We start from the raw sequence: 17,522 nt of genomic DNA on the forward strand, positions 1-17,522 counted from the left end.
TGGAGTTAGGAAAGAAGAATCAACACATCAGTCTCAGATTAGGTGGGATCTTTTCAATCAGGCAGAGAGCACAGGAAATAGCACGTAGGGTCCACTGCCCCACTGCTATTCTGGGAGCAAGGGGTAGGCAGGATTGGGAATTGGGAAGGCCAGTGTGCCTCTCGGGTTTGGGATCTGGAACCAGGAAAAAGGCAAAGCCCTGATCTCCGCTTCCCAGCTAGGCGGTGATCGCCCCCTGCGACTCCGGAGGCACACAGCAGTCTGAGAACCGCCGCTGCCGCAGCCGCCCGACCCCTCACAGCCTCCAGCTCTCCCGTCTGGCATGCTGGAGCCACACTCGAGCTCCCTGGACACCTGTGTGCCCCAAGCTCCAGGTCTAGGCCCCTCTGACCCGGGAGAGACCGGTCTCAGCTTCTCCGACTTCTGTGTTCCCGGGTTCTGCCACCCTGGTCACTCCGCGGGTTCCCCAAGCTGCGACTTCAGTTGGCCGGGGAGCCCTGAGCGCCCACCCGGCCTCCTCACCGCGCTCCTGGTGGGACGCGCTGCGGTTCAGCCGCAGGACCTCGGCCTCCGCGTAAATCCTCTCCTTCCCCTTCTCCGCCTAAGGCCCTGCCCTCCCCCTGCAGCAAGCTGCTCCCGTGTGGGCGGGCCCGCTCTCAGCTGAAGACACCTGCGCTTCCTTCCCCACCCTTCCCCGCCCTTTTCGCTGCGGTTTCTCCCCTGCCTTTGGGAGCTCCAGAGCGGCAGCTGGAGGAGGAGCAGGGGAGGAGGACGAGGGCTAGGAGGAGTAGGGGCGGGGTGGGTGGGGAGAGAGCGGGGAGGGTGGGGACTGGCAGCCACTCCGCAGCTGGTCGCCGGGGACCCGATCCCTCCCGCGCGCCCGAGTGATGGAGGGGAAGAGATTCGCTTAGACACACACACGCGCACACAGCTGGGCACGTCTCCGGGAGGCAGCCGCCGGGAGGCAGCCGCCGGGAGCCGGGCGGCGGCCGTGACAGCACCAGCCGCGGGGAGCCGGGCGCCCACGCAGCTTGGCCCCGGCGGCTCCAAGACCCCGGAAGGGAAGATCCCAGCCGCACTGACTGTTGGTTTTAGGCTAATTGGGAGGAAGCAAGCTGCCCAAGGACCTGTCACTGAGGACGCAGGAGGTTCTCCGCTCGGCGCTCAGAGTCTGGGGCCGCGCCGGTGCCCGCGTGGGGCGAGGAGGATGCTCACCTCCCCCCGCAGAGGCGCTGCGGGCCCAGGCACTGCGCGGACTCGGGCTCCCGCGGCCGCCCCTGCCGTGCCCGCGCCGCGGGAGCGCGCCCTGCCGTACCTGGCTCCAGCCTCCAGGGGAAGTGCGGGAAACGCGCCCTAAACTCCACTACTTCTCGCTCGCCTCCTCCCCTTCCTGGCTCCCCGCCCCAGACCTCGCAGCCGCCGCCGCCTGCGTGTAGGGCCCGCCTGCCTCTTACTCTCACGCGCGCACGCACAGCCCCGCTGGCTCGCTCGCATTCGAGCGACTCGCTCCCCGTGGAGCCGAAGCCCGGACGTCCGGAACTACTGCACCAACTGCCAACGGGACTGCAGGAGACGCCCTGTGGCCCGGCGCGACCCGCTGCTGGCCCACGCGCCCTGGGCTCCCTCCCACGCTGCCGTCGCCGGGGACGTTGGTGAGCAGGGCGCGCTGCCCGCCTCGCTCCGGGGAGGGGCTCGAGCACAGGGGTCTGAAGCTTCGTAGATTTGGGGGGAAATGACAAGAGGGGAGGTCGCCGAGGAGAGACATCCGTGTGATGCCGGCCAAAGCGCTTTGTGGGGCGCGGTTCTCTTGGGCACTCCCTGAAGGAGACTTTTGAGACGTTCTCTGGGGCTCGAGGTTAAACTAGTGCGAGATGGGAAACGTTAGGGAGGATTCTCGGGGTAGATTGAGAGAGTTGTCCGTGTCAGTTTGTCTGTCTGTCTCTCCTCGAGCCGGTCGCAGCGCTCTGGGCTGTCTTTGAGGGAGGTTGGAAACACGCGTTAACTGCGCACAGCAGAGTTTGGGGGCCCGCCCTCGGCCCCTTGCCGGGGTGATTGTGGGGCTGTCGCTTGGAGCGCGAGACGGCTTTGGGCGAGTGGGGGGCTGCGAGGCCCAAGGAGGACAAGCAGAGGGCAGGCAAAGGCGCGGTGAACTTGCGGGTGGGGTGCGTTCTCCGCCCCGCCGGCCCCCACCCCTCGAAGTACCGGTCCCCGCCCCAGGGTAGCCCCAGTGCACGCAGTTCACGCAGCCCTTCCCACCCACCCCCGACACACATACGCACGCACACACACACTCACACACACATACTCAGGAGATAAATGCAGTGCAGTGGGTGGTCATACCGTTGTTACTCAGAGGTGCGCGAGGTCGCTGTGGCTACTAACTGGAGCGCAGAGACTTCTGTTTCTGGGACTTGGGCGACCGCCTTGGTTTGGGGAAGCCAGGAAGGAGCGCCCAGCCCCCTGCGGATGCCTCTACCTGGCGGTTCCAGGTGCACAGCGAGCAAACCTCTGTCACGACTCCGGAATCACTTCACCTTGGTGGGCTCCGCTCTCTGACTTCCCTCATTGAGTGCTTCAGGGCACCCACCCAAGAGAAGCTGCTCAGATCCCGGTCTCCTCAGTACTCACCCGGTGGGTCGGACTCTTTCTCTCTCTCACCCTCCCTCCCTTCTGCTTTTCTCCCCCCCACCCCCCAGCTTCTTCATGGAAAACATTGATCCCTTAAGGGGAGGTTTAATATTTGCAAAGTGCTTTATATCATATTACTTCGTGGATACATTTAATTGCACTGTAACTCTTCTCTGATTTATGTAAACTTAGTCGGATAAATAGCATTCAGGGTCGGATTGGGGTGGGAGCGAGAGTGGGTGGGCGTTCTTTCTCTCACGGTGCTCCTTTCTGAACTGATTTGCTAGAAGTAATTTAAAGCGGGTGCTTCTGAAAGCTTTTTTGCTCAGTAGCTTTGACATATTTCAGGGCTTTAGACGAATGTTTCCACAGTACAATTTATTTCAAGTATATTCAGCTTCTATTCCAAGAAAAAGTTGAAGATAATAAAAGGGATTACAAAATTGGATATCAAAACTATTTTTAATGTTTTTATTGGTGTCAATTATGTTGTAGCAGATTTTTTTTTTTAAGTTGCCGTAGTGGTTCCTCCTGGTAATGCTCTTAAAAGGAGAAATGAAAGCGATCTACTTACCTTTCTCCCTCTGTTTACAAATGGACCTTGCTTAAAGTGACTGAATGTGCGGCAGGGTAGGCTTCTTTAGGGATATGAAGTCATTCACTAGTGAACTGATGGAGACACAGGAAGACAGTATAAGAAACATAATGATGGGAAGGAAACTGTTGCTTAAATTTAACTGTCTCCAGTGCAGGGACTCTTAGCAGTGAACAAGAAAACTGCTCTGGCCCTTTCCAGATTACTCTGGGCTATTTAAAAAAATACTCTTTCCTGGATTAATAAAATATATAGAAACATCATCAATAATATAAAGTAATATTTTCAAATAGGTGCCTAAAGGAGATAATATGGGAAACCACAAGCATACTCTTCAGAGTTTTGCAGAAGTACTAGGATCGTGGTTTCTAGGTTAAACCAGACCTCATTCTTAAATTTTAGTGTCCCTTTGACACTTCCCTTAGAAGTCCCTTTGACTTCTTTGTGAGCAGGTGATGCCCACAGTGAGTTGACTGTGCTTGCATCATTGTCCGTACCATTTTGCAGGCATACACAGATGTTTTTGAATGAATAATCTTCTTACTCACTGAATTTCCACTCATTCAAAAAGGAGCACAGGAGTACACACATATGCAAAGCTGAGCTGAGTGTTATTTTAAATAGCAAGGAAGGGTTTCCAGTGGAAGCTGGATGCTTACTCCTACACTGTGTAATGTAAAAAGAACTGCAGAACAGTGACTTATTTAAGGAAGCAGCATTTTGCCCAAAGTAGGTGGTCAATCATGAGCTGTTGACTCAAAAATCATACAAGATGTTCAATAGCTAAGTTCGCTTTCACCATAAATCCCACCATTATTCTTAACACACCGTGTCATTTAGCTATGACTCAACTTCAGAGAATTGATGTTGACTTTAATCTTCTCACTCTTTGAATACTTTGGAGAAATAGAACTATCTGTGCACTGCTCTAGCTTTCTGTGTGTGATTTCTATGAAGCAGTGCCAGATCTGCATATGTCATTAGTATTCATTTATGAGTAAATGCAAATGTTCCTGTTGCATTGAGAAAGCTAACCCGAATTCCTAGAATGCAACAAATATTATGCTCCTTTTCTCATCTTTTTATTTTTATAATCTCAGGAACAGTAACCTCTCTTACAAGTGCAGTTATATGTAAAAGAGCAGATTAACAAAAATGGTTATTTAGGATTCTTTAGAAAAAGGGTAATACCTTATGGAAATTTTATTTGAGAAGAATTTTCTTTGACTCTGTTGGTAGGTCTGCCAGAGTGGTCTTTTATTTTACGGATGTTCATTCATGAATGAAGTAACTCTCAAGGTAACTTCCTAGTAAAAGGAGATAGCAATCCCTTAGTAAAGGGGACACTTGCTAAAAATGATGCTTAAAACGGGGAATAGAGTGTAAGCAGTAACACTCTTGTGCCACTGAAATTATGTGAATACTTGTATATTTTATTTATGCATGATTTTTAAATTTTCTATTTAATACTTTATTCATATATTTCATATTCTGAGATTATTGCAATTAAGTGAGGAGTTTGATTGGTAACGGAATTATAGCTTGCTTTGTTTTAAGAAAAGGTGAATAGTCTGAAAGGAGAGAGCAAGTCAAGTTAAGTAAATGATTGTCAAACCTCAGATTTATCTTCATTCAAGTTCTGTCCTTTTTTTTGGTGGGGAGGGGGACCTCAAAACCAAAATCACTAGTTAAACTTTCACTATGACCTAAATTGTTACTGTTTAGAAAAATCCTACATTGTAATTCTTCTGTGAATTTAATACAAATTCTTTAAAACCAGCAAAAGTATAACTTCTTTCCCACTGAAATCCAGTTTAATTGTTGACAAATTTTGCTCAGTCTAGAACCGATATTTGTTTCTGAGGGTCATGAGGTTATCCTAACCTTTACAGCAGGAGTGCAATTAAAGCAAGATATTAAGAACTACACTTGAAAATCACTGATCTAACTCAGAATCATTTCAGAGCAGCTAACACTTATCGAAAGTAGAAGTAAAAGATTATATCTGGAGATCCCCATAATGTATTAGGCAGGGTAAATGGACCTCTTTAAATCTCATATGCAAGTTCCATTATCACGTCTTAACTAACATTTGGTACAATGGATTATTTTCCCTCTTCTTGAAAAGTTTTACAAAAGAAAGCTCTGTCAGTATTAAGAGATGTTGGCAGAGTTGGTTTGACTTTAGGCCATTTTACCTGGATTGTGTGTGGGAGGTTGGTAAGTTACATCAATATACACACGTGCTTCTGTATAAATATTTATGTACATATGAGCACGTGTATATATCTAGAGCACATCTCTATCTACTTGTGTATGTTTAAGTATGTATCTACGTTTTGTCTCATAACTTTGAACAATAGGAAGAGAGTCCCGCTTTGTGGCATATGCGGTTTGTGAAGTCATCCTTATCTGGAGAATGATACTTATTAAATGCTCAACTAGTTTGATGTTAAAAAATTGGGAGTGTACCAAACTTTTTTGAACAATTTATTTAAAAAACACTTATCATAACCTTTAGTATGTGCCTGACACTGTCCAAAGAACTCTGCTAATATTAACTCACTTAATTCTGGTAGCTGCCCTGCTCTCCCCAGAGGGAAAATAAATAGGTAAAGCGGATGTTTTTGTTATTATCCTCATTGAGGAGGTGAGGCTCAGCAAGCCTAAATAAATGGCTTTAGCCCCACACCTGCTAAACGGCAGAGCTGGCCTTTGCGCCCAGGCAGTCCACTGTGCTGTGCCGCTGCTCTTGGACAGATGTGTGTTTTTTTAAGTTTACTTAAAACAGGGAACCAAAGGGGGACCAAGTTAAGTTGTAAAGTAAATGCATTCTAGCAACTGAGATTTATGACAGTTCAAGTTAGAGTGAATTCTTAAGGAATCTGTAAGGAAGATGATTGGCATGAAGGACAGAAATAACCTGATCTAGAGCAATGCTAGAGCAGTGCTATAGCTTAATGCAGTTTTTAATGGACTCAACAATTTTCTTAGGTTCAACTACTTTTTAAAATTAGGTAACTTAAGAACTGATGCCATATTTAAGTAGTTTTAATAGCTCAGGGGTTCTGATATTGCATGTTTTATGCTTGCCATTAATATCCTTATAATGTCGGCTTCTTGCATAGAGGTCAGTGTTACGTGTTCCTATATGGTACTTGCCAAAGGAATCAGAGTTTAATGTGAAAGTGTGAAATGAGACTTATTCTGCTCTGACCCATTTGGCATACAGTAGGCATCCAATTAATGTTTACTGCACAAACTGATGAAGGGTATTCTAGAAATCGATAGTCCAGAAATTTTACCTGTCTTTAAAATTGCATAGTTTTAAGATTGTGATTCAATATTGTACAGGCTTTTTCCTTCGTTGTGATGACCTCAGGACATCACCATCTATGAAACCCTGTGGAATAATACTCTTTTTAAGATTGAGTGGCCTGAGATGAAGGAAGATGATGGGGAAGGAAAGTAAAATAATAAATTGATTAAAGTGTTTAAATTTAGAATTTGAGAAAAGGAAAACTGCCTGTAATTGTACCTTTTATTTTAAAAAGGCATATAAGTACACTACCAAATGTAAAATAGATAGCTCGTGGGAAGCAGCCACATAGCACAGAGAGATCAGCTCGGTGCTTTGTGACCACCTAGAGGGGTGGGGTAGGGAGGGTGGGAGGGAGGGAGACGCCGAGGGAAGAGATATGGGGATATATATATATGTATAGCTGATTCACTTTGTTATAAAGCTGAAACTAACACACGATTGTAAAGCAATTATACTCCAATAAAGATGTTAAAAAAAAAAGGCATATAAGACATAATTAACATTAAGTAACAGAATCTTTACACTGCTAATGGGGTAGCACAACTCTTCTATCATAAATATTAACAACTTTACTATTTGAGTATAGTTTGGGGAACTATTTACGAACATATTAAAATGTCATTGTAATGCTGTTTGCCATAGCCTAAGTCAAGTCAATAAAAAAAGCACAATAATTCTGAATGCGCCTCAATATAAATAAGGTATTTATTATAAGTACTGGAGTCAGAGCTGGCTGAATTAGATTCCCTGCTTCATGGCTTGTTAGCTGTGGGATCTTGGACAAATTACTGAACTTGTCTAATTCTTAGTAATCTTATCTGTTATATGGTTATGGAAATAGCAGTTCTAGATTTCCCTATATCTAGATTTGATAATATATGTGAAGTGCCTAGCATACAGTATCATGTATAGTGAAGATTCAGCAAGTAGTAATTGATATCGCTGTTATCATCTTTAATATCACTGTAATATCATCAGCAATGGTTAAACATAATGGGTACATTATTCTCTCTATATCTATTTACCAATCTGTCTTTATGTGTGTGTGTATCTTGAATTGGTTGTTCTCCATTACAAAGCATAGGTTCTCTGGACTGTCTCACTGTTGAGAGAAGGGTATGAAGAGAAGAAATATGTGTTTTAGAGTTAAGCGTGATTAAAATGTTACTGGATTTAAAGGCCTGCGTCAAGCATAGAAATTGAGAGGAGGCTTTTGGGACAGCTACTGCACAGTTTTTTCTTGCAAGGCCCAGCTATGTATGTTTACATAATTCTTTGAAAGATATATCCTCTTATACAAATACAGTTAATGGGGAAGAACAAAAGGTTTGCTAAAAGCATTGACCTATTTATATTTATCTTTTTATACCACATGAGTTGAAGTATTAGGATGCACAGAAATTTCTTTCCTTTTATACTTGTATACCATATAGGGTTCATGGTTTAAAAAGCTATTTCCTAACTCTGATGATTAAATTTGAGTAACTTGATTTAAAAGTTTAATTTTATTCTTAGATTATTTTTCTGTAATGCATTTAATTCCGGTAGCCACCTGGCTATCCTCACTTTACAGACTTATAAAGTTTAAAACTATGTTCCTCCATGTTATTTTGTCCTAATGGATATACCTATTTACCTCTTTAGCTTTGTAAAAATAATAAATGATAATAGCTAACATTTAATTAACATTTACTAATGTACCAAGCTTTGTACAGGTCTTAACACATTTCTTTCCCACAGTGCATTCAATAGGGTATGTGTCATTAGTATTTCCATTTCACAGATAAGGAAACTGAGGCCCAGAGATGTCTTCTAACTAGAGGGGTGGAGCCATGATACAAACCCATGTCATCTGACCCAGAGCCTACACTTAGCCACACCAGCAGACTTCTGAGTAGCATTTAGCCCCCAAGCACCTCCCTGTATTTCTGGGCCTTGAAACCCACGCCTTCCTATTTCGCTGTGTCCTCCCTGCAAGAAAAGAGGGGTTTATCTTCAATAAAGTTTACTTTCCTGGCTTTGTCCTATCACACTATTTTCCTGTGTATGTACAATGGCCACAAAAGCAAAGAATGAGACCATATTAATTTTTAGTAAATGGTTGGATCTGTTTTTCAGTAGATTTAAATTGGTTGCCAAGATCCTGCTAAATAGTTGCGTTTATGCTCTGTATGCAGTGGTAGGGAACTACCAATCCATGCTAGTGGAATTTCTTCATCTGGTGAGCCAGCCGCCTGTGACCTGAACTTCCTAACTGCCTCACTTTTTCTGAGCTGAATGAAATAGTATAGAACCAGAGGGCACTGGGAAGGGGCTCTCCATCTTACGGACACAGTGTGCATAAGCAGAAAGGCTCGCTACGGGGAGCTCCAGGGTTCCTGGGGGTCTGAAGGGTTCCTTCCTCCTAAGAATAGCTGGAAAAGGCCCGAGGATTGTTCCATGGGCCACCTGCCTGAGTACCTCTCAAGAGCAGGGATTGTGCTGGATTGTGTCCTTGTCACCCTTTTCTCCGTGGTACTTGGCACATGGTATAAGTGGGGGGAGACTCGGAGCTTCTTCCTTCAGGCATCAGAACCTGGAAAGCAGAGAGGTGAGGGATCCAGGCTGGAAAGACACAAGGAGGGAGGTGGAGGCAGAAAACAGGGCAGATAAGGGGGTGCGAGGGGGTGAAGGGCCGGCAGATGGATTGGTAGCCAGGGGCAGTACTTATTTTCATTTCATTTTTATTCAGGTTACGGTTATATTCCTCTGTTCCCAAATCTAGCCTAGATCTTCAGTGAGCACTTAACCCTGACATCTGACTCTGTAAAATGAAGAACGTTATTGCCCTGTTCTGGTAGCAGTATCTGGCACATCATAAAATTTTAATAAGTATTAGCTGTAATGATTATTTCTTGATTTTCTGCAGACAGAATTATGTTTTCTTAATCAAGTACTTATTTTTATACACCGTTTACTCTGAAATGGATGACTAGACAGTCAAAGGTTACTAGACAGCATTTAGTTTTGGAGTTTCTGAATTCTACAAATACTGGCATCCTTTAAGTAAGGGACACCCAACTCTGTACTTACCAACAATAAGATCAAGAGTTTAAGAATTTTCTACTCTCTCACTTCGTCCCAGCTTACCTTTCCCCCTTCCCGTGTCCTCAAGTCCATTCTCTACGTCTGCATCTTTATTCCTATCCTAGGTTCAGCAGAAACTAACACAACATTGTAAAACAATTATACTCCAATAAAGATGTTAAAAACAAACAAGCAAAAAAAAAGTTTAAGAATTTTCGTACACCATTTCTTTTTTTTTAATAAATTTATTTATTTTTGGCTGCATTGGGTGTTCGTTGCTGTGTGCGGGCTTTGTCTAGTTGTGGCGAGCAGGGGCTGCTCTTCATTGCGGTTCACAGGCTTCTCATTGCGGTGGCTTCCCTTGTTGCAGAGCACGGGCTCCAAGTGCACAGGCTTCGGTAGTTGTGGTGCGTGGTGTCAGTATTTGTGGCGCACGGGCTTAGTTTCTCCGCGGCTTGTGGGATCTTCCCCAACCAGGGATTGAACCCGTGTCGCCTGCATCAGCCGGCGGATTCTTAACCACTGCGTCACCAAGAAAGTCCCGCACACCATTACTTTCTTAATGTTACCTCTTCTCAAATACTTTATGTTATTTTGCTCTTCTGTATTGGTAGCAGCATCTGTCCAGATACCCAAGAAAACTGAGAAACCAGGAAAAATAGTTAAAGGATCAGAGTAGGAACACAGGTAACTGAGAATCATCTTGTATTTTTCCTTCTCTTCCTCTAGTTTGTCACCAAGACATGACAGTTTTGCCTTTTGAACATCTACCTGCTACCAGCCCCAATGCTCCTACTTTAGTTCAGGCCATCAGAACTTCTCACCTGAATTACTAGCTTCCTTATTAGCTTCAGGTCTCCATCCTCTTCAATGCTTCTGAAATTTTTTCTGAATGCAAACCTGATCATGTAATTCCCCTGCTTAATAACCTGTAGCATCCTTTGCCTTCAGGGTAGAGTTCAAGCTAGCTCAACTTTCAGAGTCCTTACTGTTTTCAGTGGCCCAGCCTGGGACTCATCTCCTGTCACTCAACCTGAGGTCCCTTCAGTTGGGTGATTCCAAGCAAAGAATAGAGCGTGCTCTTTCACACTTTCAAGCCATTGTACATGCCGGCCCCTCTGCAAGGGGATTCTCTGCTTGTCTAACTTCTTGTCTTCCTCACCACTTCTTTTTGTTTTCTTACTCTTCTCCTTCTTTGTAGCCTACTCACCTCCCTCCAAGCCAGGATGGGTTACCTTTCTGATCCTCTGTTATATGTAGTTTATTGAATTGTTGGTTTATTTGTTAATGAACCCCCAAAGTACATATACACATACTCGTCCTAACCGCCACCAGTGCCTAGGCCTGCACCTTCATCCCTCACCCAGCACAGGGCTGGGAAAGACATGCTGGTAGCTGTACATGCTATAGTCTTTGTGCCAGGATGCCTTTGTTACTTAAAGTCGGCTTGAGGAGAAGGACATTTTTTGTTGTTCAAGAAGAGAGCCAAGTGGGTCTTAAAACCCAAGTTGGCAAAAGGGATGCTGATGCAGGAGGGGGTGTAGTGCAGAGAAAGGAACTGGAGATCTTTGTGAGTGTGTTGCCCTGTCAATGCTCATATGAGAAAACAAGGTCTATGTTCTCCCCACCCCTGTCATCACCAGTCCACAAGTGGGAAGTATACCTCTGTCCCTGCTGTCTAAACACTTGCCACTGAGTGTCGCTTGCCAGCTTCAACCAGCTGGTGTGAGCAGCAAGAAACAACATCATGACCGTAGTTGCAAATCATCACTCCTACATTCGGCCGCTAATTAATTGAACACCTACTATAATCCAGGAATATCATTTAGCTGATTCAAAAGACTGAGTCTGGCACATGACAGGCTATTCAAGATGCAGTGAAATTGTGGTTGTAGGAACACATAAAAGTCAGAAACTCTCAGAGGTTCCACCACTATCCATATTTGTCTTCCTGGTTTTTTCCTTTGAATACTTTTTAAGGAGCTTAGTGGCCATTCAATGTATCCTCTCTTTGACTGAGATGCTGATCACTTGGAATTTTTAACATTTTGGTTTTTTAGAACTATCTGGAATAGCTCACATTTTCTCAGTAAAGGAGGTTAACACTTATGCCATGAAAAGGGAGAATTTATACCATTCCCCCCAGACCTTTCATCTCTTACCCAAAGAAGGAGTACTGGGAAAAAGAATACAAGTTACAGTCTTTTGCCTACAGTATTTCAGAAATACACTTAGGTTGTTCTGCTTTTGTTCATTATTTTTCCATCTGGAAAGCTTTTTTTTTTTTTTTTTTCACCTGGGATGAACAACCGAATTATTAATTCTATTGAAATAATGTGCTGTATTCAGAAGGGTAGCTGCCAAATTCGTTGGGACCTATAACAAGACAGTTAATTATCCAGCAACACGAGGACTATTGAGTGTTGGATGTAAAACAGATGGTGGGAGAAGAAGGATGAGGCAGTCAGGATGCTGTGAGGGGTGTGATAAGTCTTTCAGGCTGTGTGGGGTAAAGCCACCTGTGCACCAAGCCTCCCTCATACTCCCTGCTGTGCTTAGTTTTCTCCATTGATACTTCCACCACTCCATCACTTCTCTCCTTGAGACTGCAGCTTCCCTGCCCCACTGCCACCACATTCATTTTAAATGTCAGGGGAAGTAAGGGGAGGTGAGGGCAAAAGGTCTGCTCCCCTTAGACCCTGGACACAATGCCAGCATCTGTGGCAGCCCCAGCACCTATCCCATGGAGCGAATCAGGCTGCCATTACCCTTGTCCTGACATTGCTTTTAGTCCTGCAGATGTAGAGCTTTAAAGAGTTTGAGGTTCATTTCAGAATCAGTTAAGATAAATTAATATTACAAGCAAACACCATGCATTTTTTTTTTCATTCGCAGATTTCAAAGACCTAACCTAAAGTTTAAACATTTCCCCAGAGAAAACCTGGTTGAATATCAGTGAAAAATGCTTACAAGAAACAGTTACTACTCCCCCTCCCCCTGCCCACCTTTCACAGTGATCCTCTTCTGTGTCTAATCCAGTTTGTGAGAATTAGCAGGTACGTTTATACTGAGCCCAATATTTGATAGTAGAGGTTACAGTGACTTCACCGTTGACGCTTTTCTTATAGATTACCATCACGACGCATTTTTAGCTCTGTGAAAGTCATAGTACTTGTTGGTGTGACAAAGGTGGTGACATTTAGATTTCAGATATTAAAAAAAAAGAAAAACTATGTAATTGCAAACTTTGTCACTCATGCACCAGAGAAATACAGGATAACCTAGTTAAGATAAAGTTACAATAAAGTTACTCATTCATCACAAAAGAGTGAGTTTCTGATCTGAGGAAGTAAGCAGTCACCTTGCCTATCCCACCCTCTCAATATCAGGCCCATCTTTTATCATTTAAAGTAGAGCTCCCTAAAATAGATTACACTGACAAGTAGTAATTACTGACAGCTGCATTTAATTAGCGAAGCAGATTCCTGCTCATGACAATAAAGTATTATTACATGTTTAGCATTAGCAGTGGCAGTAAAAGAGGTGACTTTGCTAACACAGAACTAGAAGACCCGTTTTCTTTATTTAAAAACACACACAGAGTTTGGCTGGAATTGAGCTTGTGCTACATGAGAGTGTCTATGGTTACAAAAAGAAAGAAAAACATTAACTATAAAAGTGTTTTTGTTGTTGTTGTTGTTTTAAACAGGCAGATTGTATAAGGAATAAGAAATAGTCCAGTGTCAAACATTGGTCCCCGGTCTGGAACTGTGTGTCATTTTTTTTGTGTCTGAGTGTGGGAGGTGTGGGGGGCAGGGGTGGTGGAGGTGTTTGGGTGCCAAAGACAGAAACACAATTAACCATGTAAATTAGTAATTTCTGATTATAGTGACACTCTGGATCTTCCCCTTTCCTTCCTTCCTTCCTTCGTCCCTTGCTTCCTTCCCTCTTTCTTTTTTTGTGCTTTACCCTATATACAACTGTGAGTTGTAGAGTACTTGAAAAGTATATGCAATCAAATTTAGGATTTTATATACATTCTAAATTTTAAAGTTAATTGCAGTTTCCATCCATTCCTTCGTATAATAGAAACTTGTCCTGTCTCCCACTGCCCCTGTTATTCCCCCTCCCCTGCCCTATCTTGCCCTCATCTGGTAATTTTTACTAAGCATGAACATATAATGGTGGGATTCCAAACATCAAAATAGATGGTCAATATTTTGAGCAACATGTACCACCTTCCTAACATCATCAAACCGCAGTGCATAGGTAGCTGCCGCTAACTTTAAGAAGGGCTGTGAAGAACACTCAAACTAGCAGTCCTTGACTTATGTGACATTTGCTATTTTCATTACTTAAGTGTATCACTCGAGATATATAAACAGATCAGCTTATTGCAGCATTATCAGTAGAATGTTAGTCCAAGAACCTAATATATTTTCTCACACTCATGGAACCCAATTCAAAAATATTTACTGAAGGTCTAAAATCTGAAGCAAAAAAATATGATGTTGCATGTCTGGAAGCTGTTTTCACTGAGAAAGCCTAGTGTGTTTTCACAATGCTGCTTTAAGTTACCTGGACGACATTTATTTTTCAAGTTGTAAAAATAGACTCAGTATAATATACTGCCATCTTTTAACTTGCCACTTATAAATGCTGTATCCATAAAAATCAACTTATGTATCCATGGTAATAAGAGACAAGATGAATATGAATAAAGAAATCCTAAATTGATCCTCCAAAAAACTTCCATCATCAAACTGTTTAGCAGACTTGCTAAACGTCTTTTGGTGTTTTTTTTCCTCTCTCCCACTCACCCTCTAGTGGACATAAGCTAAAGAGCAACGGGGCTTCCCAGGACAGCCTGAGCAAGGTAAACAGTGGAGATTCCACAAAGGATGTGGCCAACCCACTAGTTTGATACTTATCATTATCCACAAGGACAATGTGACCACCAGCTGCGTTCACGACCCCCCACTAGGCAGTGTACCATCTTCATTCTCAAATACTGATCATCCTAACAAGCGTATTTAGAAAAAAAGAAAGAAAATTCAGGAGCTTATCTGTACTTCAGGGAGATTTTACAAAAAGGAGATTCTAAGGAGCAACATTTGTATGGATACTAAATATAAATATCTAAGTTAAGACCATTTAAGGGTTATTTTGAATATTAAAGTACAAAGCTTCACTAAAACCCTAAATTTAAAGCCCTACTGAGTCTTATACTATATTGGTATTTAAGTCCTGTTAAAAATAGAGGCTAATTTTTATTTTGTGCTTTAGAAACCAACCAAGAGTAGAAGATCCTTCACCGAAAACAGTTTATAGGATTCAGGGACGTTGACTAAAAAATACTGTGATCGGGGGCTTCCCTGGTGGCGCAGTGGTTGAGAATCTGCCTGCTAATGCAGGGGACATGGGTTCGAGCCCTGGTCTGGGAGGATCCCACATGCCGTGGAGCAACTAGGCCCGTGAGCCACAACTACTGAGCCTGCGCGTCTGGAGCCTGTGCTCTGCAAAAAAAAGAGAGGCCGTGATAGTGAGAGGCCCGCACACCGCGATGAAGAGTGGCCCCCGCTTGCCACAGCTAGAGAAAGCCCTCGCATAGAAACAAAGACCCAACACAACAAAAGTAAATTAAAAAAAAAAAAAAGTATTGTGATCATTGAAATTGGGTATGTTTGACAACTCAATGTTTCAACTATAAAACTTTCCAAAATTAGATCTATAAAATTGGAAACTCTGCCAGCAACTGCTCTAATTACTGTACTAGTTCATAAATCAGTACTGAGGAATAAAGGCCCAAATATTCTCTTTTAAAAATGGCTTTGACTCTTAATATTGTCATTACTCAGAATTCCATTTTCAGTCATTAGGCAAATACTTGTTGAAGGCCTACTGTGTACTACAGAGGTGAACAAAACACAGTCCTCTGGCTTCAAAGAGTCAGGTGAAAAATAAATTATTACTTTACAATTAAATAAGGATCCATTTATTTTCACTTCTCCCCTCCCACCAGCTAGAATGTAAAATCCACTGAAAGGAAGAATTTTTATCTACCAATATACCCTAAGTATGCTAAAATATTACCTGGCACATAGTAAGTGCTCAATAAATACTTGTTGAAGGAAATCATAGTTATATGAGGTATTAAAGAAGAAGAGTAGAGGAACAGAGAAGAGGCTGGGAGGGAAAGGAGTAAGAACGTACTTGAACTCAGTCTAGAGGCTCTAAATGGAAAATAATTTGAGCAAAGCTTACAGAGGCCACATATACCTGCATAAAGCTGAGTGGATTTGTTTTCTTTTTGTTTTGTTTTCTTTTTGTCTTGAAACATGCCTTAACACTGAATCAAAGAAACACTACTTTGACAGCCAAAAATAGTATATAAGAAATTTGAGTCTTGGTATGCAGCAAAACTCCTCGAGACGCCTCTGTGCATCTCTGTGTGTGTTTCACATACACAACAGCTATATCTAGAATATGCCTTCCTTCTCTACAAACGCTTAATGAAACTATCCTCCAATTCAACCCACCTCAACAAAGGAACAACACTTTGATCATGTTTCTATCCCACTATATTTTTGAACCAGTACCTAATTTTTACCAACATTTGTCTGTAATACCCATTTTTAAACTGGAGCAGCCTTTGCTATGAAGCCTAGGCTAGCTACTTTGTGGTTTAAATAGGTTCTTATTTTAACCCTTGATCAATTATGCCTAGATAACTAACCCCATCAAGCTGACCTGTAGAAATCACTTGGGTCTCTGCCCTAATCTAAGTCTCCTACTACAGAGGAAGCATAAATCATCTGCAGATGCTAAACCTAGCAGTCTGTTTATTCAGAAAGTGGGAGGTTAGGCTGATGCCTTCAAGGTTCATTGCCTACTATAAGGCAATCCAAACAGTTTTTTAAAATCTTTGTTTAAATGTTTCTTTCTCCAGATTATTGGCCTGGAACCCAGTGTATCTTCTGCATCTTCTGCATGTATAACTATCATTTCCTGGTTTGACAGTACTTCACTGACTAGCCATATGACTAAAGCTGTCCTATGTTATAATGTCCTTTAAGTTGGACGAGACATATTATCAGCAATTGGAATCACTAGAAAGCATAAGAGTGGTGATCCCACAGACTGAAAGGAGGCTATAATGGGGGTTTACTCAAGTCTGTAGTCCCCTTCCTGGTCCATCTGAATGCACTTGTCTATGGTGGCTGAAAGTCTTCTTTCAGAACATCACTGTATGAAGAGGCTACTGACAGACTTCGTGCATCCTGGCTGGAGAATGCAAAAGACATAAAAACAAGTCAGTAACTGACAAGTGACATCTAAAGTGCACAAAGATGTAGTTTACCAAGAAATACCCTGTTTGTTTTTTTTTAAGGGAGTTTATTTTAATGGCAAATATCTGCAAAAAACTCAGGAGAATAAATCCTAGCCTACATAATGATTAAATAATTTGGGGGGAAGGGTGTTCATTTTATAAAACTTGGAGTCAGAGCCATCTAACTAATGTTGCATCAGAACATCTTAGGTCCACGGATTTTGTTCCGTTGTACAGTGATTGAATGTCAAAAGCCATGTGTACATGATGAATAAAAGTGATGAGCTGAAACCATAAACCTGCCCATGTCAGAAACTACTTGTCCCTCCAGGGCCAAGTGAGAAATGAGAGTTTTCAGAAAAGATATTCAAAGCAACACAGGTGTAACTCCCTTCACATGATCCAGAATCTTAGAAACTTTGCAATTTTTCGGGTGCCCATGAGACATGGTAGCCCCGTTGTCTAAAAGTGAATGAGAATGGGTAAGCCTTTTCAAGCAATTACGTTTTATGTGCAATAATGGCTATAGCAGTGCACAGTACCTCTTCTGTTAGGTTATGTTTATCTCATGCAGACTCCTT

General features: G+C 43.0%; 1 protein-coding gene across 2 annotated transcripts in view; it reads left to right on the forward strand.

Annotated features, from left to right (window-relative positions):
* Positions 1 to 838: 838 nt before the first annotated feature.
* Positions 839 to 17,522, forward strand: part of HS3ST5 (heparan sulfate-glucosamine 3-sulfotransferase 5) — a 287,090-nt gene continuing 270,406 nt past the window's right edge. The window contains exon 1 of one of the 2 annotated variants that reach the window (XM_049695537.1): positions 839 to 1,652. The gene's annotated coding sequence lies outside the window, so the exon portion shown is untranslated. The remainder of the gene's footprint in view (positions 1,653 to 17,522) is intronic. The other variant, XM_033418623.2, reaches the window with a different exon arrangement.

Source organism: Orcinus orca, chromosome 12 (genome assembly GCF_937001465.1).
Source record: "Orcinus orca chromosome 12, mOrcOrc1.1, whole genome shotgun sequence".
In the NCBI taxonomy this organism is placed as follows: Eukaryota; Metazoa; Chordata; class Mammalia; order Artiodactyla; family Delphinidae; genus Orcinus; species Orcinus orca.